A 22655-nucleotide genomic window follows, 5' to 3' on the forward strand; every position below is an offset into this window, starting at 1 on the left:
TAGAGGAGATCTTCTCCTCTATTCATTCTTCTCCTCTTTTTTTTCTTCTTCCTCTTCTTTTTTATCCTCTTCTTCCTCTCATGTTCGACGACCCTCGACCCCTCGGTGACCCTAGACCCCCTCTTGACCCCCTCATGTCGAAGTTATCGGGTAGGGGGTATATCGACAATGACATACCCGATACATACATACATATCACATGCATCCATACATATATGAACAAAATTAATATCTACTAATTAACAACCTAAATAAAAAAACTAATACATATAGGAAAAAGAAGAAAAAAGAAGAGAAGAAAGAATAGAGGAGGAGAAAGAATAGAGGAGAAGACTTCCTCTCCTCTTCTTCTCCCTCTTCTTCCCCTTCTTCCCCGCCTCTCTCATGAATGTCCGACGTCCCCCCTCCCCCCTCATCATCATCTATCATCCCCCCTCTCATGTTCGACGACCCTCGACCCCTCGGCCGCCCTCTCGACACACCCACGACCTAAAATGACCTAAAATTAAAATAACCTAAAATGCACTAAAGTTATCGACGACCCTCTCGACACACCCACGAATAAGAAAATATATCATCTTATTCATCTCCTTTTCTTTGCATATTCACATAGCCACATACACATACATAGCCACATACATATTCATCTATGAATAAAAAAACATCATAGGTACAATTCATATCGACATTCATACATACATATAGCCACATTCATATAGAACTTTTGCATATGTGAACATATATAGATGATTTTCTAAAAATGTAACTTTTGCATATAAACAGAGAGCAGCAGCGACAATGGGTGGCGTCATTGGCGACGGGGATGGGAAAGGGGAAGCTCACTGGGGGCGGGCGTCGACGGGGAGAGGAGGCCAGCGATGGGAAGGAGGACGGCGGGCTCGGGGATGCCGGCGACGGGGACGGCGTGCGCGGGGCGCGCGGCACGTGGTGACGGGGACGACAGGATGGGGGTGGCACACGGTGACGGGGACGGCGGCGGGCTCGGCGCGGCACACGGCGACAGGGACGAGGAGGCGGGGCTCGGGGCAGGGCAGACGGCAGCGGGCTCGGGGCAGGGCGGCCGGCGACGGCGACGGGGCGCGGCGACGGTGACGGGGCAGTGGCGGCGACGACGACAGCGACAGGGCGGGACGACGGCGATGGGGCAGGGCGCGGTGATGACAAGCACGCGGGGATGGGGCAGGGCGCGGCGATGGCGATGAGGAGGACGAGCAGCCTGGCGGCGTCGGCGATGGGGAATGGAGCAGTTGGCGAAATTTTCACAAGTGTGGGCTTATATAGGCGGACCTATGGTCCCGGATCGTCGCACGAACCGGGACGAATGCGCACCTATGGTCCCGGTTGGTGCTACAAACCGGGACCAAAGGCCTCTTTTCGGCTTCCCAAAGGGCGGGAAGTAGAGGTGTTTGGTCCCGGTTGGTGGCACCAACCGGGACTAAAGGGGGGCATTGGTCACGGTTTGTGCCACGAATCGTGACCAATGCACCCTATAGTCCCGGTTGGTGCTACCAACCGGGACCAAACGCCCTGTGCTAGCGCGGTGCGGTCGTAAGTTTAGTCCCACCTTGCTAGTTGAGAGGGGCTCGGAGTGGTTTATAAGCCTCGCTGCCACATCCCTCTCGAGCTCCTCTCTATTGCAGCCTTACGGGCCTAATCTGTGCATTGCTATGCCTATTGGGCCTGCTGGGCCTTCTGCGGGCCTAAATCCTGGCCCATGTAAGGGTTTCTAGTCGTATTCAGGCCGTGGAGGCCTAGTAGGTGGCATTTTTTTGTTTTCTTCTTTTGTTTTCTTTTTTGCTTTTTATTTTTTTATTTGTACTAAATACTAATAGTTTTTTAGTGATTTCTTTTTGCTTTTAGGTCATAAAAATTATAAACTTTCTGTTAGTGCCATTAGTTTTAAAATTAGATTTTTTTTTGTTTTCTTCTTTTGTTTTATTTTTTGCTTTTTTTATTTGTACTAAATACTTATAGTTTTTTAGTTTCTTTTTGCTTTAGGTCACAAAAATTATAAACTTTCTGTTAGTGCCATTAGTTTTAAAATTTGAATTTTTTTTGTTTTCTTCTTTTGTTTTATTTTTTGCTTTTTATTTTTTTTATTTGTACTAAATACTTATAGTTTTAAAATGTATGTGAATCACTAGTTTATGAATAACTTTACTATGAAGTTAGATTTTTGAGTGATTCTTTTTCCTGCTACTTAATATTACAGTGTTTTATCATTATACTCTATTTGGTAATGTTAGGTTATTTTTAATATTTGTTCTAATCAAAAACAAATTTTGTTATTTTTTTGCTATTAAATTCTTTTTGCTATTAATGTGTTGAACAAAAAATACTTTCTGAATTTAAGTTGTATAAATTTTATATAAGTTTAGTTTCAAAAATACTAGAGGTTTATAAAAACTTTTTAGTTGATTCCTTTTGCTTTTTTGAGCTATAAGACCCTGAAATTGAAAAGCATTTCAAATGAACTCCGAAAAGGTTGAAAGTTGGCATGGTATCATCATTTCACCCACATAGCATGTGCAACAAAGTTGAGATGGTTACGACAAAAATTGGATGCACTTCGTGTCGGTGTACTAGAATAGGGGTACCCTAGTACCCCGAACTTGTGCACGGGCAGTTGCAGCACCCCGCGGCAAGGCTTGCCGGGCGAACGCCAAGATCCTCCGTGGTTCCCTTGGAGCCATTCAAGAACAAAGTATTTAAGCTCAGGAGACAAGGCCTCGGCAAGAGGAGCTTGCCGGGAAGGCCAACCAAGGCACTCCAAGGAACTTGCCGCGATGCGCCACGCGCTCCGGCAAGGCAACAAGGCCCCGGCAAGAGGAGCTTGCCGGGAAGACCAACCAAGGTACCTCGAGGCCCGGTGAGCGACAAGCTTCCGGACCCGACAAGATAACAGCAGCGGCAAGGCGCTTGCCGCGGCAGGCGGCCACTCTGTGCCCATGCTCTAGCGCATCCACCAACGTGTCGCTCTGGGGGCCTCTCCAGGCGCGTGTGGTGGGAGGCTGTGCAGCCAGCGGTGCGCAGTGGCATGCGGAGCTGACAAGATCGCCATCGTGGCGAACGGTGGCGCCCCTAACGGTCCTTTTCTTCATTGTTTGGGCGACTCAGACGGGCATTGAATGCCCTTGTCCCCTGCCGTCAGGGTTAGGTAGGGTGCACTGTACAAGTAACTGTACCAACCACCTCACTTTTTACATTTGTACCCTTCTCTGCGTTGCCACCTGTCGGTGACCCCTTTAGCATATAAAAGGAGGCCCATGCGCAACGTAGATGGGCTTGGACAGTTTCGCGAGGTTCGACTGGTTCGGAACCCAGAAAAACACTACGCTCTCTCTCTGGAGCAAGAACACAAGATAATCAAACAAGCAGCAGTAGGAGTGTTATCTCTCCGGAGAGCTCCGAAGCTGGGTAAACTGCTCGTGTGCTTCGCCTCGATCTTCTCTTCGTGCGACCTCCGCCCCCCGCCGAACCGAAAGGGGCCCGGTCCGCCGGCCCCATAGGTGTTCGTGGATCAGTTTCCCCGACATCTTTGGCGCGCCAGGTAGGGGGTGTCGAGATTGTGTGAACCTGATCCAGCGTTCACACGAGCTAGATCTTCATTCCCTTCATCAACATGCCACCGAAGAAGAAGACTTCGGCGGCAGGCGCTCCGTCCACGTCACTTCTGCCACCGTTGGAGCAAACGGGTGGTGCAATGGACGCCCGCGGAAGAATGGACGTCGATGAGGAAGCTTATGATGCTGCCAGGTCCAAGGACAAGGCTGCACAAACCTCGGCGACTGTACATGTTCCGCGCCACTCTCAGGAGGCGCAAGACCAACAGCGTCATGACACTCGTAGTGCCATACGCATGATAGGCCAAGACCAAGCTGGTGGATCTCGGGGCGCTCAAGACCAGCATGCACGCCAGCGTGCTGGCACGAGCGGGGCACGGTCGCCTGGACAGGATACTGCTCCTTCTAACATAGTTAGAAGTTCGAGCACGTCCCGCTCCTCGCGCCGTCCGCCACTGCCACCCACCACTCCAGCAGAAGCTTTGGCGTGAGCTCAACTGCTCCTAGATTACCATCCGACGCCGGACAAGATCGACGAATGGAGGGCCACCATTCAGAATCTCATTGGCTATGCCAACGGCGACACTCCACGGTGGCCGAGCGCGTCGCCGCCGCGGCAGGGTTGCCGGGCGCGAGCCGGTGGCGACGAAACGGGTGGAGGTGCGACTACCATGCAATCACCACCCCGAAGGCCAAGATCGCCGACTCGCCGGATCCACCTCGACAGCGACTCCACCGCATCGTCTGATCAACGAGCTCGTCGCGATCAGCGCCAAGTTCTTCATGATCGACAACAAGAAGACGCTCGAACTCGCATCGAGCGCCAAAGAGAAGCGCGACGTCAATCAGGCGATCTGCCGTACGCGGTAGGTTGCCCTGCATTCACTCGTGAGCTGCGGCAAGTCCAGTGGCCCAGCACGAAGAACTTCAAGCCAGACGTACCGGAGAAGTACGACGGCAAGACGCATCCGTCGGAGTTCCTCAGCATCTACACCATTGCGGTGCAGGCTGCCGGGGGACGGGATGACAAGATCCTTGCCAACTACTTCCCGCTGGTGCTCAAGCCCAACGTCAGATCCTGGCTCATGCACTTGCCAGACAACTCCATATCCTCTTGGGCTGATCTGTGCCATCAGTTTGTCGGCGCCTTCACAGGGGGACACAAGCCTCATGGCCAGAAGAGTGATCTTCATCTGCTCGCCCAGAAGGAAGGAGAGCCCCTGCGCAAGTACATTCAGAGATTCAGCAGTGTGCAGCACAACATCCCAGACGTCCACCCTACCGCGGTAATCAGCGCGTTCCATCAGAACGTGCGAAACCGCAAGATGTGGGAGGAAATGGCGATGTGCAAGATCAGGGACGTCAGTGAGTTATATGCACTGGCCGACAAGTGTGCACGTGCTGAGGAAGGGAGGAGACTCCCCGGAGAGAATGTAGGGGCGGGAGGATCTGACAGTGAAGATGCTGCCCCGGCAAGGAAAAACCGGCGGCGGAACAACAGGAGGAGGAAAGGCAAAGAGGTGCTAGTTGTTGAGTAGTCCGGCAACGGTGGTGGCGCCAAGAAAGCCAAAGTTGGTGACTCCGGCAAGGAGGTTGCCGCAGAGGTGGTGGTCGCCGACAAGCAGGACGGCACCAACAAGCAGTATTGCAAGATCCACTGCACCAAGGGCCATGATCTCCAGAGCTGCAAGAAAGTCGAACAGCTTGTTGAGCAACAGAAAGCTGAATACGAGCGGCGCGACAAGGAGAAGGCCCAGGAAGGTGCTGGGGGATCCAGCAAGAAACGTCCCGGCCGAGGAGGACGCCGCGGCAAGGCCAAGCAGCGGCAAGGAGACAGACCTCCTCGCGGCCGCGACAAGGATGAAGATGACGACGACTATGAAGACATGGATGATGAGGAGACTGATGAGCAGGAGTTCTAGAAAGCCACAGAGGTCCTGTGCGTTGACGGTGGTGCTTCTCTGCATACCTCGCACCGTCAGCTCAAGCAGTGGGTGCGGGAAGTTAATGCAGCAGAACCACCCGTCGAGTCATGCAAGCCTCTGAAATGGTCCAGCACGCCTATCATCTTTGATATTGAGGACCACCCTGATCGCATAACTGCGGTCGGGTGCTTGCTGATGTTGGTTTCACCAACAATCCGCAACCTCAAGGTCACTAAGATGCTAGTTGACGGCGGGGCCGGCTTGAACCTGATCTCCTCCGCGGTGCTCCAGAAACTCCAGATCCCTGACAGCGAGCTCGAAGAGACCGGTACATTTCAAGGAATCAACCTGGGAAGGAGCAAGCCGAAGGGAAAGATCACGTTGCCGGTAACATTTGGCAGCGAGCTGAACTTCAGGACTGAGAGGGTCACGTTTGATGTTGCTGGCTTTCCATTACCGTACAATGGAATCCTTGGCCGTCCGGCACTCGCCAAGTTCATGGCAGCCTCTCACTATGCATACAATGTACTAAAAATGCCAGGCCCGATAAGTGTCATCTCTGTCCCTGGCGACAAGAAGGATGCTCTTATCTGTGCCGACAAGATCTACCGGGAAGCAGCAGCCGCAGCAGAACGCAAGACACTTGCCGCTGAAGCTCCCGGGGGGAAGAAGAAGACCAACTCCGGCAAGAGCTCTGATGCCCACTCCGGCAACCGCACCTCTTCGGAGTGCTGCGCTACCGTCGAGGACGCACCATCGAGCTCCACCGGCAAGTGTAATAAGGCAATGGCAGCTCCACCTGAGACCAAGAAGGTGTCCGCCAAGGAGGACGGCACTGGTGGTACCTTCACCATCAGCGCCACTCTTGACCCCAAATTGGAAAGCGCGCTCGTTGCTTTCCTGCGGGCGAATGTCGACGTATTTGCGTGGCAACCATCTGATATCCCCAGTGTTCCCAGGAAAGTAATTGAGCACCACCTTGCCGTATGTCCTCATGCGCGGCCCGTCAAGCAGAAAGTCAGGAAACAGGCAGTGGAGCGCCAAGAATTCATCGCAGAAGAAATCAAGAAGTTGGAAGCAGCAGGCCTTGTCAGAGGAGTACTCCATCCCACGTGGTTGGCCAATCCTGTTGTCGTGCGCAAGGCTAACGGGAAATGGAGGCTTTGTATTGACTTCACTGATGTTAATAAAGCTTGTCCCAAAGACCCATTTCCCTTGCCGCGCATTGACCAGATTGTTGACTCCACAGCCGGATGTGATTTGCTTTCATTTCTTGATGCATACTCAGGATACCATCAGATCTTCATGGCAGAAGAGGATGAAGAGAAAACCGCATTTATCACCCCGTGTGGCACGTACTGCTTCGTACGGATGCCTTTCGGTTTGAAAAATGCTGGTTCAACATTCGCAAGGGTAGTCCACCACGCTTTTGAGCCGCAGATGCACAGAAATGTGGAAGCCTACATGGATGACATAGTGGTCAAGAGCAAGAACAGGGCGACCCTGATTCAAGATTTAGACGAGACATTTGCAAATCTGCGCAAGATCAACCTCAAGCTTAACCCCGAGAAGTGCGTGTTTGGAGTCCCTTCCGGCAAGCTTCTCGGGTTCTTCGTGTCTCAGCGGGGAATTGAAGCCAATCCCGACAAGATCAAGGCCGTTGAGCAGATCGAAGCACCAAAGCGCGTCAAGGATGTACGAAGGCTTGCCGGTTGCATGGCTGCTCTCAGCAGGTTTATCTCTAGATCTGCTGAGCGTGCCCTGCCATTTTTCAAAATTTTGAAAAAGGCAGGTCCAATAAAATGGACTCCGGAGGCGGAGGCTGCGCTGCAGGACTTGAAGAGATACCTGTCCTCCACTCCAACACTTGTCGCACCTAAGCCGCAAGAGAAGTTGCTGCTGTATATAGCGGCAACCAATCAAGTGGTTAGTGTTGCGTTAGTGGCGGAGAGGAAGGCAGATGATGAGCCAGCAACCACGGCAGATGCATCCAGCGACAAGCAGGGGGCTTCGCCGACAAGCTCTGGTCCTGACAGAGATGGATCTGCGCAGGAGCATGATAAGATGCAGAAGAGAATGGTGCAGCGTCCAGTTTACTTTGTCAGTTCCCTTCTATAGGGGGCTAGATCAAGGTACTCTGGTGTGCAGAAGTTTCTTTTCGGCCTCCTCATGGCCTCGAGAAAGCTGCGCCATTACTTCCAAGCACATGAGATCATAGTCGTCACTCGCTTTCCGCTGAAGAGGATACTGCAAAATCCAGAAGCGACAGGCAGGATTGTCGAGTGGGCGCTGGAACTGTCAAGCTTTCGCCTCAAGTTTGAGAGCACTTCAACTATCAAAAGCAGAGCATTGGCAGAGTTCATAGCAGAATGGACGCCAACACCAGATGAAGAAATTCCAGAGACGAGCATCCCCGTCAAAGAGGCAAGCAAAGAGTGGCTGATGTACTTTGATGGTGCCTTCTCGCTGCAAGGCGCCGGTGCGGGCGTGCTGCTTGTCGCGCCCACCGGAGAGCACCTCAAGTACGTAGTCCAGATGCACTTTCCCAAGGAGCAAGCAACCAACAATACTGTAGAGTAAGAAGGATTGCTTGCCGGTCTAAGAATCGCAGCAGACCTTGGGATCAAGAAGCTCATTGTCAGGGGTGACTCACAGCTTGTCGTCCGCCAAGTGAACAAGAACTACCAAAGTCCATTGATGGAAGCATATGTTGATGAAGTGAGGAAGCTAGAAGAGCACTTTGACGGCCTACAGATGGAGCATATCCCAAGAGCTCAGAATGACATTGCTGATGGCATGTCAAAGTGCGCCGCACTAAAGTTACCTGTGGAACCAAGGATCTTTGTGCTCAAGTTGACTCAACCATCCGTAACACCATCAACTGGACAAAGCAAGAAGAGGAAGTTGGTTTCTGGTGACTACTTTCCGGCAGAGCTCCCCGAAGCCGCCGCCAAGAAAGTCCCCAAGATCAACACCAAGGATGCTGAGGGGCAGTCTGCTCCGGCAAGCCTTATGATTTGTTCCGTTGAAGCAGACGCTCCCGACAAGTTTTGCTCCGGCAAGCTTGCCGGGGAACATCAAGCTCCGGCAGGGCCGCAAGTCCTTGCCGTAGAAGCGGATGTTCCCGCAGCAGCAGATGTGCCTTTAGTCCTTGTTGTCGAGCCACAAGCTCCAGCATGGGCACAGCAGATTGTCCATTTCCTTCAGACAGGAGAACTTCCCGAAGAGCAAAAAGAAGCGGAAAAAGTAGCCCGGCAGTCAAGTATGTACCAGTTTGTCGATAGCATACTGTACAGAAGAAGACTCAATGGTGTGAAATTGAAGTGTATTTGCCGGGAAAATGGACAAAAGCTGTTGGCAGAGATACATGCAGGTATATGTGGCCACCACATTGGCGCAAGAGCACTTGCCGGCAAAGCTTTCCGGCAAGGTTTCTTTTGGCCGAGAGCCCTCCAGGATGCAACTGCACAAGTAACCAAGTGTGAAGCGTGCCAGTTCCACTCCAAACAGATACACCAGCCAGCTCAAGCTCTCCAAACGATCCCTTTATCCTGGCCATTTTCGGTCTGGGGGCTTGATATCCTCGGCCCTTTCCCCCGAGCTGTCGGGGGCTTTGAGTACTTGTACGTCGCAATCGACAAGTTCACAAAGTGGCCGGAAGTGCAGCAGGTGAGGAAGGTGACAGCACAGTCAGCAGTCAAGTTCTTCAGGTCAATTGTTTGCCGTTTCGGGATCCCTAACAGGATCATCACCGACAACGGCACGCAATTCACGAGCCGCACCTTCATGCAGTACGTCCAAGACCTTGGCGCCAAGGTCTGCTTCGCTTCTGTTGCTCATCCGAGAAGCAATGGTCAAGCAGAGAGGGCAAATGTTGAAGTGCTGCGCGGGCTCAAGAGCAGAACTTTTGACAGGCTGCGCAAGTGCGGAAGAAGCTGGATCGAGGAGCTGTCAGTGGTTCTTTGGTCCATCAGAACGACTCCAAATCGAGCCACTAGCCAGACGCCTTTCGCTCTAGTCTATGGAGCAGAGGCAATTCTCCCCACGGAACTCGTATACGGATCGCCTCGAGTGCTCGCTTATGATGAGCTTGAGCAAGAACAGCTGCGACAAGACGACGCGCTGCTCCTTGAGGAAGATCGTCTTCAGGCTGCTGTACGAGCTGCTCGATACCAGCAAGCTTTGCGCCGCTACCATAGCCGCAAAGTTAAGGCCAGAAGCTTCGAGGAAGGCGACCTTGTTCTTCGGCGCGTTCAGTCCGCCAAGAATTCAAACAAGTTGACGCCAAAGTGGGAAGGCCCTTATCGGGTGAAACGAGTCACAAGGCCCGGCGCTGTCCGCCTTGAGACCGAAGATGGCATTCCGGTGAGCAACTCCTGGAACATAGGACATCTTCGTAAGTTTTTCCCATAGGGCGCGGTTGCCGGAACCCGTTCCAGCAACCACCTTTTGTACAAGTCTTGCCACTGTTGCATGTAATCCTTTGTACAAAGCCGGGCGCAGATCCCATGCATAAGTAAAACCCCATGTGCTCCGCACAACTTTTCCATTTCATGCATTAGTTTCTTTCTTGCATGTGTTATCTGACACTTTGTGCAGTACCTACATTCGGTAAGCAATAACGAGCCGAAGAGCTCCATATTATTATTTTCTCTTCTTTCTTCTTTTCAACAAAGGAAAAGAAGGTTCCCTCGCACACAAGTTTGCCGGGGGGTAAGGAGAAGATTGTGGTATGGACCAGGCGTCGTTCAAGCAAAGTTTTGCCTTGCCGCGAAGCAAATGACAGAAAAGCTAAGTTGCCAAAGTTTGAGCAATCAGTTTTTAAATTTTTGAGTTATCTTCCTCGAACGACCCTGCTTTGTATGGAAAACCTGTGCGCGGAGGAACCAACTCGTGGCTAGTTGCGCCCTTACTTTGTTTCGAGTCCGCTCAACAACTTAAGTGTGCTGCATCTAGTCGCGACAAGGTTTCTTGTCGGAAGCAGCGCCGCCAGCAGGCTGCTGAAGTTCCGCACTCAGCGCTCGCGGCTCGGGTGCCTGCGCCGACAAGTTCCCTAGAAGCGTAGGGTAAAAACATACAAAGGAAGGAATCTAGTAGAGGAAATAACACAGAAATTGATAACAGAAATAAAGTTATATTACAAGATAACTTGTCGCAGCTCTAACAGACTGTTTTCATAACATGATTAGCAGCGACAAGGGAAAAGAAGAAATGGGCGGCCTAGTCTACGCGGTCGCCCTCAACCCTCTTGATCTCGCTCGCCTTGTCCACAATGGGTGCGACAAGGGCCTTGAGTGCGTCCCGATCGGCGTCTGGCGGCAAGGACTTGAGGATGTTGGTGAAGCTGAGGCCTGGATTGCGGAAGGCCACCTTCATCAGCACCTTCTGGAGAACCCCGGCGCAGATTTTGTGCGACTCGTCGGCCAGCTCCTTTGGGATCCTCTCCCGGAGCCGCTGGAGTGTCGTCGCCACGCCCTTGAAGAACAGGCTGAGCTTGGCGCTGGGTTGGATATTCTCGTCGGAGGGATACCCAAAGTCCTCCATCCCCAGCTGCGCCAGCTCCTCGTCAATGACTGCGGCAATATTCACCAGACCCTCGGTCCAGTGCTCCACAGTATCTCTGAATGAGTTCTGGGTAACTACGATGCTCTCCAGCAGCGCCGTGTCAGCCTTGACCTTCTCCGACAAGGTCTTCTCCCGCTCCTTGGCGGCCTCCAGCGTCTGCGTCAGCGTGGCCAGCTTCAACTCCAGGTCTGCATTGGAATCCTTGGCGGCGCTGAGCTCCTTGCCCCTCTCAGCGAGAAGACCTTGCAGCTCACCGTGGGCGGCAGCATCCTTCTCAAGCTCACGCTTGAGCGCGGCAAGCTCCTCGCCACTCTTCCCAATGTTGGCCTCGAGCTGCGCCACCTTCTCCGCCAGCTCTTTCTTGGCGGCCTCAGCGATTGCGGCAGCGTCCTTTGCTTCCTTGAGCGCCCCGCCAAGTGCTTGCTCGCGCTCGGCGAGCTCCTCCTCGTAGCTGTCGAGGTTGGCCTTCCGCTGCACCAATTCGCCTTCTCGCGCAGACTGCTTCTCGGCGGCCAGCCTTTGTTCCTCCTCAGCTTCGGCCTTCTCGAGAAGGAAGGCCGTGCGCTCCTTGTCGAGTCGCTCCCGCTCCTGTGCCAGGGACCGGAGAGCTTCTTGATTGTGGCCCCGGAGCTCCTGCGCGCGCTTCTCCATATTAACTCCCGCCTTCGCGACAAGCGCTTCCCGGGAAGCCAGCTTGGCTTGCCGTGCGCGGTAGAGTGACAGCAGCTTCCGCAGCAGCTGCTCCTCCTCAGGCTCGCCACTGCTGCCGCCGGGCGCGTCGACCAACGACAGTCCAGCGGAGGCAAGCACCTCCTCATCGAAAGTTTCCCCCTCGACCGGCGCCCTGGAGCTCGACGCCCAGGGTAGCTTGATAAAGATATCGTCGCCGGCCTTCAAGTAGGCGCCGGGCTCCGTAGCAGCGGCAGAGGGATCGGCGGTCGGCGCAGCGCCTGGCGCTCTTGCGGCCTCAGGGTCGTCAGTGCGATCGCCCGACCCCTCGCCGGCTTCTGCGGCGGCAGCCTTGGCGGCCTCCTCGCCGGCGGTCTCATCAGCACCGGCCCCTTCCTCGCCGGTGCCCTCTGTCTCCATTGGCTCAGCAGCAGATGGGTCTGAAGAACGAAGAAGGGAGAAAAATCAATCAAAAATCCAAGAGAAGAAAATCAGAAGAAGAAGAACCCAAGGGAAAGTTTTTGGACAAGTGAATTACCTGTGCCAAGATCTACAGTGGCGGTCTCGGCCGCCACAGGATCGATGGTGCTGCCCCTTGCCGGAGAGTTCTCCCTTGCCGGAGATCGCTCCCTTACCGGGAACCCCTCCCTTGGCGGCGTAGTCGAAGCAGATGGCACTTCGGGACCAGCTTCCGGGCGCTCCTGATATGGCTGTTCTGCTCCTACACAAATCAACAAGCAAGATATCAACAAAGGAAAAGGCACTCATGCGCGCCTGACAGTGGAAAGCTAACTATGAACTTACGCTGGGGGCTGCGCTGGGGGCTGCTTTGAGGAGTGGTTGCCGGGTCCGTCAAGGTGGTCTCGGACCCACCCCCTGCTGACACGGTGGGGTCATCTTCGCCCTCTTTGCCGCGGCCTTGGCCCTCTTCGCCGCTCTCTGGGCCAGCGTCCTGAAAACAAAGGAGTCCAGATTGAAGCAAGCCAGATACAAGATAAAAACAGCAAGATTGAAGAACTACAAGAGAACCAAAGAAACTTACTCTTCTTCCTCCTCGTCGGAGCTGAGCGCGGAAAGATCGAAGTCCGGCTCCCCTCCGGTGCGGCGAGGCGGAGGAGTAGGATCCCTTGCCCGCTTGGCAGGGGCGGTGGCGGTGGCCCGGGAAGATCCCGCTCCAGTTGCCGCTGCTGTGAGGCACTCCCGCGGCAACATTGCTTGCCGCGGTAGAGCGTGTCGCACGGCTCGGCTGCTGTTGACCCGGCTGCCGCCCCGCTACGTCCGCTCCCCTACGAAGACGCCTTCTTGGCGGGGCCGGGGGCTCCGCCTGCGGCAAGCTTTCTAAAGGCTCGGGCTCTTCCTCGCCGGCCTCGCTGGCTCAGCTTCAGAACCGGCAGGCTCTTCCTCGCCAATGAACTCCGCGCGCTTGGCGAGGTTTGCCGCCTCTGCAGCCTCCGCCTCCTCCACAGTAAACCCGAACGCGCCCGCGGCAGCTGCGGCCGCAACCTCTTCCGCCCTAGTGGCGATGCGCTGCAGCTCCTCGTCGGTGGTGTCACGGGTGAGGCTCTTCTACTCGTCAGCGTGGACCGGCACTTCTTCCAAGTTGTCGAAGAACGCTTGCACGACGTCTTCCGCAGGCTCTTGCCAAGTTGGAACGATTCCGTGTGAATCGCACAACGACATCATGGCGCAGATCCGGTCAAGCGAAGAATTATTGCACAATGGAACGACGCCCCTCGGCAGCATGAATGGGTGCTGGGGATCGCGTTTGAACAACTCCAGGAGCATTGCATCCAGCTCCAAGACGGTGAAGTTGTAGTTGAGGCCCAGCCGCAGCCTCATGATGTCCGCCAAGTTCTTGAACTCCCAGGCGGGCCTCCCCCTCTCCTGCAGGGGGGCGATGCGGCGGCGGAGGAAATCTGCGCCTACAGCGCCTACAGTGAGCCCGGCAAGCCTGAGGCGAAGGATCCTAGTGATGGCGATCTTCAGCCTCTCGTCTTCCGGGGCCACGTTGCTCCAGTCATTACCGCGCACTATTGGAGCTTGGCGCACGGCGGTGAAGGGCTGCGGATTCTCCTCGACGATCCAGCACCACTCCGCTCTCCACTCCTCCCACTTGCTGCGGAGCTCACCCTCCAAGTACGCCTCCTTCTTGCCGACTCTCGAGATCCAGGCGATCCCTCCGGCAAGCGGCTGTCCTCTCTCTACCCGAGGTATGAAGAAGTGGCGGAAAAGGGCAACATTGGGGTGGACTCCGACAAAGTTTTCGCACAAATGTGCGAAAACTGCCATGGTCAGAATGGCGTTGGGGGTGAAATCAAGGAGGCGGAAGCCGTAGGTGTTCATGATATCGCAGAAGAACTCCGAGAAGGGCGAGCAGAGCCCGCAATAGAAGAATAGCGCGAAGAATGGGTACCCGTTTGGAGCGAGCTCCGAAGCAGCGGCAGGGAGTACCCTCGTGCGCGGATGCCCCCGCGTCTTAGTCGCCCAAAAGAGGTAGAAGTACTCCCCCAGCTCCTTCACGCCGAGCTGGGGGGGAGAAGATTGCCCGCTCCTTCCGCAGCGCCGCGAGCCGCTGCGCCTCGGTCGACTTCACGCCCTTTCCCTTGTCGGCTTTCGGAGCCATGGCAGAGGTGGTGGGGGAGGTCGACGGCGTTGGTGATGCTGGTGGCAATGGGGGGCGGAGCGCTGCTCTCTCGGCTTCGAGAAGAAAGGGGGGAGCGGCGGAGGTTCGTGAAGATGGAGTAGTAGCAACCAGCAAGGGGGAACGAACTGCCCCTGTTTCCTCTGCTTATAAAGAGGGACGGGGCGGACGTTTCGCCCTTCTGAATAAAGAACCACCCACGATCTCTCCCACGATGCTGCATTCAACGCGTGCCGTTAGGGGAGAGCGCGGTGGATACGGAGCGAGATTCGGCGTGGCCCAGTCCGCGTGTGCCCGTGCCCTGTCTTGGGCCTGGCCCAACAGCACTCGGCATCGAGTCCGGCCCAGGCCCGGGGGCTCCTGTCGGTGTACTAGAATAGGGGTACCCTAGTACCCCGAACTTGTGCACGGGCAGTTGCAGCACCCCGCGGCAAGGCTTGCCGGGCGAACGCCAAGATCCTCCGTGGTTCCCTTGGAGCCATTCAAGAACAAAGTATTTAAGCTCAGGACACAAGGCCCCGGCAAGAGGAGCTTGCCGGGAAGGCCAACCAAGGCACTCCAAGGAACTTGCCGCGACGCGCCACGCGCTCCGGCAAGGCAACAAGGCCCCGGCAAGAGGAGCTTGCCGGGAAGACCAACCAAGGTACCTCGAGGCCCAGTGAGCGACAAGCTTCCGGACCCGACAAGATAACAGGAGCGGCAAGGCGCTTGCCGTGGTAGGCGGCCACTCTGTGCCCACGCTCCAGCGCATCCACCAACGTGTCGCTCTGGGGGCCTCTCCAGGCGCGCGTGGCGGGAGGCTGTGCAGCCAGCGGTGCGCAGTGGCATGCGAAGCTGACAAGATGGCCATCGTGGCAAACGGTGGCGCCCCTAACGGTCCTTTTCTGCACTGTTTGGGGGACTCAGACGGGCATTGAATGCCCTTGTCCCCTGCCGTCAGGGTTAGGTAGGGTGCACTGTACAAGTAACTGTACCAACCACCTCACTTTTTACATTTGTACCCTTCTCTGCGTTGCCACCTGTCGGTGACCCCTTTAGCGTATAAAAGGAGGCCCATGCGCAACGTAGAGGGGGTTGGATAGTTTCGCGAGGTTCGATTGGTTCGGAACCCAGAAAAACACTATGCTCTCTCTCTGGAGCAAGAACACAAGATAGTCAAACAAGCAGCAGTAGGAGTGTTATCTCTCCGGAGAGCTCCGAAGCTGGGTAAACTGCTCGTGTGCTTCGCCTCGATCTGCTCTTCGTGCGACCTCCGCCCCCCACCGAACCGAAAGGGGCCCAGTCCGCCGGCCCCATAGGTGTTCGTGGATCAGTTTCCCCGACACTTCGTGTACAAAACGAACAATCTCTTTCGAAGTATGAGGATTTCGGACGAAAGATCATCTGTTACAAAGGGATTTCATTTTCTTGAACTTATTTGAATTCCATATTTTTTTCTGTGTTCAAAATGCACCATTCAAAGCCACATCATCAATTTTCAACCCGTTCTGACTTCATTTGTTATTTTTCATGCATTTACTGATTTTTTTGAGCTATAAGACCCTGAAATTGAAAAGCATTTCAAATGAACTCCGAAAAGGTTGAAAGTTGGCATGGTATCATCATTTCACCCACATAGCATGTGCAACAAAGTTGAGATGGTTACGGCAAAAACTAGATGCACTTTGTGTACAAAATGGACAATCTCTTTTGAAGTATCAGGGTTTCGGACGAAAGATCATCTGTTACAAAGTTGGCATGGTATCATCATAATAGTTGCGGGAGAAAGTATTCACTTTTTCTTCGCTTGTGTCATTTGCTTATTGTGCCGTAACCATGGATAATCTTCATCGTTTATCAGGATGCTTGGGTCAGCCTTGACATTGAAGGGAGGAATTTCACGAAACTTTTCATAATCTTCAGACATGTCTGTCTTGCCGTCCACTCCCAGGATGTCCCTTTTTCCTGAAAGAACTATGTGGCCCTTTGGCTCATCGTATGATGTATTCACTTCCTTATCTTTTCTTTTTCTCGGTTTGGTAGACATGTCCTTCACATAGATAACCTGTGCCACATCATTGGCTAGGACGAACGGTTCGTCAGTGTACCCAAGATTTTTCAGATCCACTGCTGTCATTCCGTACTGTGGGTCTACCTGTACCCCCCCGCCTGACAGATTGACCCATTTGCACTTAAACAAAGGGACCTTAAAATTAGGTCCGTAGTCAAGTTCCCATATGTCCACTATGTAACCATAATATGTGTCCTTTCCGCTCTCGGTTACTGCATCAAAGTGGACACTGCTGTTTTGGTTGGTGCTCTTTTGATCTTGGGCGATCGTGTAAAATGTATTCCCATTTATCTTGTATCCTTTGTAAGTCAATATAGTCAAAGATGGTCCCCTGGACAACAAGTACAACTCATCACAAACAGTGTTGTCACCTCTGAGACGTGTTTCCATCCAACTGCTGAAAGTCCTGATGTGTTCACATGTAATCCAGTCGTCGCACTGCTCTGGGTGTTTGGAGCGCAGACTATTCTTGTGTTCATCGACATACGGGGTCACCAAGGTAGAGTTCTGTAGAACTGTGTAGTGTGCTTGAGACCAAGAATATCCGTCCCTGCATATTATTGAGTCACTTCCAAGAGTGCCTTTTCCAGTCGGTCTCCCCTCATACCGCGATTTAGGGAGACCTATCTTCTTAAGGCAAGGAATGAAGTCAACACAAAACCCGATAACATCCTCTGTTTGATGGCCCATTGAGATGCTTCCTTCTGGCCTAGCGTGGTTAGGACATATTTCTTTAGGACTCCCATGAACCTCTCAAAGGGGAACATATTGTGTAGAAATACGGGCCCCAGGATGACAATCTCGTCGACTAGATGAACTAGGACGTGCGTCATGATATTGAAGAAGGATGGTGGGAACACCAGCTCGAAACTGACAAGACATTGCGCCACATCACTCCTTAGCCTTGGTACGATTTCTGGATCGATCACCTTCTGAGAGATTGCATTGAGGAATGCACATAGCTTCACAATGGCTAATCGGACGTTTTCCTGTAGAAGCCCCCTCAATGCAACCGGAAGAAGTTGCGTCATAATCACGTGGTAGTCATGAGACTTTAGGTTCTGAAACTTTTTCTCTGGCATGTTTATTATTCTCTTTATATTCGACGAGAAGCCAGTCGTGACCTTCATACTGAGCAGGCATTCAAAGAAGATTTATTTCTCTTCTTTCATAAGAGCGTAGCTGGCAGGACCTTTATACTGCTTCGGAGGCATGCTGTCGTTTTTGTGCAAACATTGCAGGTCCTCCCGTGCCTCAGGTGTATCTTTTGTCTTCTCATACACGCCCAAGAAGCCCAGCAGGTTCACGCAAAGGTTCTTCGTCACGTGCATCACGTCAATTGAAGAGCGGACCTCTAGGTCTTTCTAGTAGGGTAGGTCCCAAAATATAGATTTCTTCTTCCACATGGGTGCGTGTCCCTCAGCGTCATTCGGAACAGCTAGTCCACCGGGACCCTTTCCAAAGATTACGTGTAAATCATTGACCATAGCAAGTACGTGATCACCAGTACGCATGGCAGGCTTCTTCCGGTGATCTGCCTCGCCTTTGAAATGCTTGCCTTTCTTTCGACATTGATGGTTGGTCGGAAGAAATTGACGATGGCCCAGGTACACATTCTTCATGCATTTGTCCAGGTATATACTTTCAGTGTCATCTAAACAGTGCGTGCATGCGTGGTATTCTTTGTTTGTCTGTCCTGAAAGGTTACTGAGAGCGGGCCAATCGTTGATGGTCATGAACAGCAACGCCTTAAGGTTAAATTCCTCCTATCTATGCTCATCCCACGTACGTACACCGTTTCCATTCCACAGCTGTAAAAGTTCTTCAACTAATGGCCTTAGGTACACATCAATGTCGTTGCCGGGTTGCTTAGGGCCTTGGATGAGAACTGTCATCATAATGAACTTCCGCTTCATGCACATCCAAGGAGGAAGGTTATACATACATAGAGTCACGGGCGAGGTGCTGTGATTGCTGCTCTACTCCCCGAAAGGATTAATGCCATCCGCGCTTAAAGAAAACCATACATCAAAGGGTAAATTCCAATCAGGTGGCTGAACAATAGGTGCAGAAATCAATGCTTTCTTAAGTATTTCAAATGCTTCTACACAATCATCATCAAAGACAAAAGGAATATCTTTTTGTAATAGGTTAGTCAGAGGCCGAGAATTTTTTTAGAAGTCCTTAATGAACCTCCTATAAAAACCGGCGTGACCGAGGAAGCTTCTTATACCTTTAATGTCCTTGGGACATGGCATCTTTTCAATAGCATCAACTTTAGCCTTGTCAACTTCAATACCTCTTTCAGAAATTTTATGCCCCAAGACAATACCTTCATTAACCATAAAGTGGCATTTCTCCCAATTCAGAACAAGATTAGTTTCTTCACATCTCTGCAAAACTCGATCAAGGTTGCTCAAGCAATCATCAAAAGAGGATCCATAAACGGAGAAATCGTCCATGAAAACCTCACATATCTTTTCACAAAAGTCAGAAAATATAGCCATCATGCATCTTTGAAAGGTAGCAGGTGCATTACATAAACCAAAAGGCATACGTCTATAAGCAAAAGTACCGAAAGGGCAAGTAAAAGTGGTCTTAGGTTGATCATCAGCCGACACAGGTATTTAAGAGAAACCAAAGTAACCGTCTAGAAAGCAAAAATGTGTATGTTTGGATAATCTTTCTAGCATTTGATCAATAAAAGGTAAGGGGTAATGTTCTTTTTTAGTAGCCTTATTTAATTTGTGGAAATCAATTACCATCCTGTAACCTATAATAATTCTTTGCGGAATCAATTCATCTTTATCATTAGGAACATCAGTAATACCTCCCTTCTTAGGGACACAATGGACAAGACTTACCCACTGACTATCAGCAACGGGATAAATTATACCTGCTTCAAGGAGCTTTAATATTTCCTTTCTTACCACTTCTTTCATCTTAGGATTCAGCCGTCGTTGGTGATCAATAACTGGTTTGGCGTCTTTCTCCAAATTTATTTTGTGTTGACATAGAGTGGGACTAATACCCTTAAGATCATCAAGAGTATATCCAATAGCAGCATGGTGCTTCTTCAGAGTTTTCAATAATTTGTCTTCTTCATGTTCTGAAAGGTTAGCACTAATAATAACAGGATATATCTTGTTTTCATCAAGATAAGCATATTTAAGAGTATCAAGTAATGGTTTAAGCTCAAACATGGGATCACCCTTGGGTGGAGGAGGATTCCCTAGGATTTCAATAGGCAAATTGTGTTTCAGAATGGGTCCTTGTTTAAAGAACAGTTCATCTATTTCCCTTCTCTCATTCATAAACATATCATTCTCATGGTCTAGCAAATATTGTTCTAAAGGATCATTAGGAGGCACAACAATAGAAGCAAGACCAATAATTTCATCATTGCTAGGCAATTCTCCATCATGGGGTTGTCTATGAAATTTAGAAAAAATAAACTCATGAGACATATCATCCAAACCAATAGTAACAACATCCTTCTTGCAATCTATCTTAGCCTTAACAGTATTAAAGAAGTGTCTACCAAATATAATGGGACAAAACCTATCTTGTGGGGAACCAAGAACAAGAAAATCAGCAGGATATTTAACCTTCCCACACAAGACTTCAACATCTCTAACAATCCCAATTGGTGAAATAGTATCTCTATTGGCAAGCTTAATTGTAACATCTATATCTTCTATCTCAGCAGGTGCAATATCATGCATAATTTCTTTGTATAAGGAAATAGGTATTGCACTAGCACTAGCACCCATATCACACAAGCCATGATAACAATGATCTCCGATTTTAACAGAAATAACAGGCATGCCTACAACAGGTCTATGTTTATTTTTAGTATCAGGCCTAGCAGTTCTAGCAGCTTCATCACAGAAGTAAATAACATGCCCATCAATATTATCAGCCAAGAGATCTTTAACAATAGCAACATTAGGTTCAACTTTAACTTGCTCAGGAGGTGTACAAGTTCTAATATTACTTTTACGAACCAAAGTTGAAGCTTTAGCATGATCCTTTTTTCTAACATGGAAAGGTGGTTTCTCAACATAAGCAGTAGGAACAATAGGATCATTATAAGTGATAGTCTTTTCTTCAACTTTAATAGGTGCAACTACTTTTGTTTCAATGGGAGGATTATATTTAAACCACTTCTCCTTAGGGAGATCGACATGAGTAGCAAAGGATTCATAGAAAGAAGCTACTATCTCAGAGTCAAGTCCATATTTAGTGCTAAATTTACGGAAAACATCGGTATCCATAAAAGATTTAACACAATCAAACTTAGGTGTTATACGTGACTCCTTACCTTCCCGAGATCCCAATCTTCAGAGTTGCGTTTAATTCTCTCCAATAAATTCCATTTGAATTCAATAGTCTTCATCATAAAGGAACCGGTACAAGAAGTATCGAGCATGGAGCGATTGTTGTCAGAAAGCCGAGCATACATTTTTTGAATAATCATTTCTCTTGAGAGATCATGATTGGGGCATGAATATAACATTGGTTTAAGCCTCCCCCAAGCTTGAGCGATGCTTTCTCCTTCGCGAGGCCAAAAATTATATATATAATTACGATCACGATGAACAAGATGCATAGGATAAAACTTCTGGTGAAATTCCAATTTCAACCGCTTATAGTCCCATGATCCCATATCATCACATAGCCTATACCATGTCAATGCATCTCCCTTCAAAGATAATGGGAAGTCCTTCTTCTTGATAACATCATCGGTCATACCTGCAAGCTTAAATAATCCACAAACTTCATCCACATAGATTAAGTGTAAATCAGGATGCAATGTTCGATCTCCCGCAAAAGGATTAGCTAGCAGTTTCTCTATCATACCCAAAGGAATTTCAAAGTAAACATTTTTAGTAGGTTCAGTAGGTTGAGGGGTAACTAATTGTGGTTCCGAACGAGGTGAAGATACCCCGAACAAACCCCTCAAAGGATTACTTTCCATAGTAACAAGTGATAGTAAATTTCAGCACACTATATAAATTTCTCCTTACCAAATTCTGCCTACCAAAGGCGCTTCGCTTCCCGGCAACGGCGCCAGAAAAGAGTCTTGATGACCCACAAGTATAGGGGATCTATCATAGTCCTTTCGATAAGTAAGAGTGTCGAACCCAACGAGGAGCAGAAGGAAATGATAAGCGGTTTTCAAAAAGGTATTCTCTGCAAGCACTAAAATTATCGGTAACAGATAGTTTTGTGATAAGGTAATTGGTAACGAGTAACAAATAACAAGTGTAAATAAAGTGCAGCAAGATGGACCAATCCTTTTTGTAGCGAAGGACAAGCCTGGACAAACTCTTATATGAAGGAAAGCGCTCCCGAGGACACATGGGAATTATCGTCAAGCTAGTTTTCATCATGATCATATGATTCGCGTTCGGTACTTTGATAATTTGATATGTGGGTGGACCGGTGCTTGGGTGCTATCCTTACTTGGACAAGCATCCCACTTATGATTAACCCCCATTGCAAGCATCCGCAACTACAACAGAAGTATTAAGGTAAACCTAACCATAGCATGAAACATATGGATCCAAATCAGCCCCTTACGAAGCAACACATAAACTAGGGTTTAAGCTTCTGTCACTCTAGCAACCCATCATCTACTTATTACTTCCCAATGCCTCCCTCTAGGCCCAAACAATGGTGAAGTGTCATGTAGTCGACGTTCACATGACACCACTAGAGGGATGACAACATACATCTCATCAAAATGTCGAACGAATACCAAATTCACATGACTACTAATAGCAAGACTTCTCCCATGTCCTCAGGAACAAACGTAACTACTCACAAAGCATATTCATGTTCATAATCAGAGGGGTATTAATATGCATAATGGATCTGAACATATGATCTTCCACCAAGTAAACCAACTAGCATCAACTACAAGGAGTAATCAACACTACTAGCAACCAACAGGTACCAATCTGAGGTTTGGATACAAAGATTGGATACAAGAGATGAACTAGGGTTTGAGATGAGATGGTGCTGGTGAAGATGTTGATGGAGATTGACCCCCTCCCGATGAGAGGATCATTGGTGATGACGATGGTGATGATTTCCCCCTCTCGAAGGGAAGTTTCCCCGGCAGAACAGCTCTGCCGAAGCCCTAGATTGGTTCCACCAAGGTTCCGCCTCGTGGCGGCGGAGTGTCATCCCGAAAGCTTGCTTATCATTTTTTC

This window comes from Triticum aestivum, chromosome 7A (assembly GCF_018294505.1).
Source record: "Triticum aestivum cultivar Chinese Spring chromosome 7A, IWGSC CS RefSeq v2.1, whole genome shotgun sequence".
Classification (NCBI taxonomy): Eukaryota; Viridiplantae; Streptophyta; class Magnoliopsida; order Poales; family Poaceae; genus Triticum; species Triticum aestivum.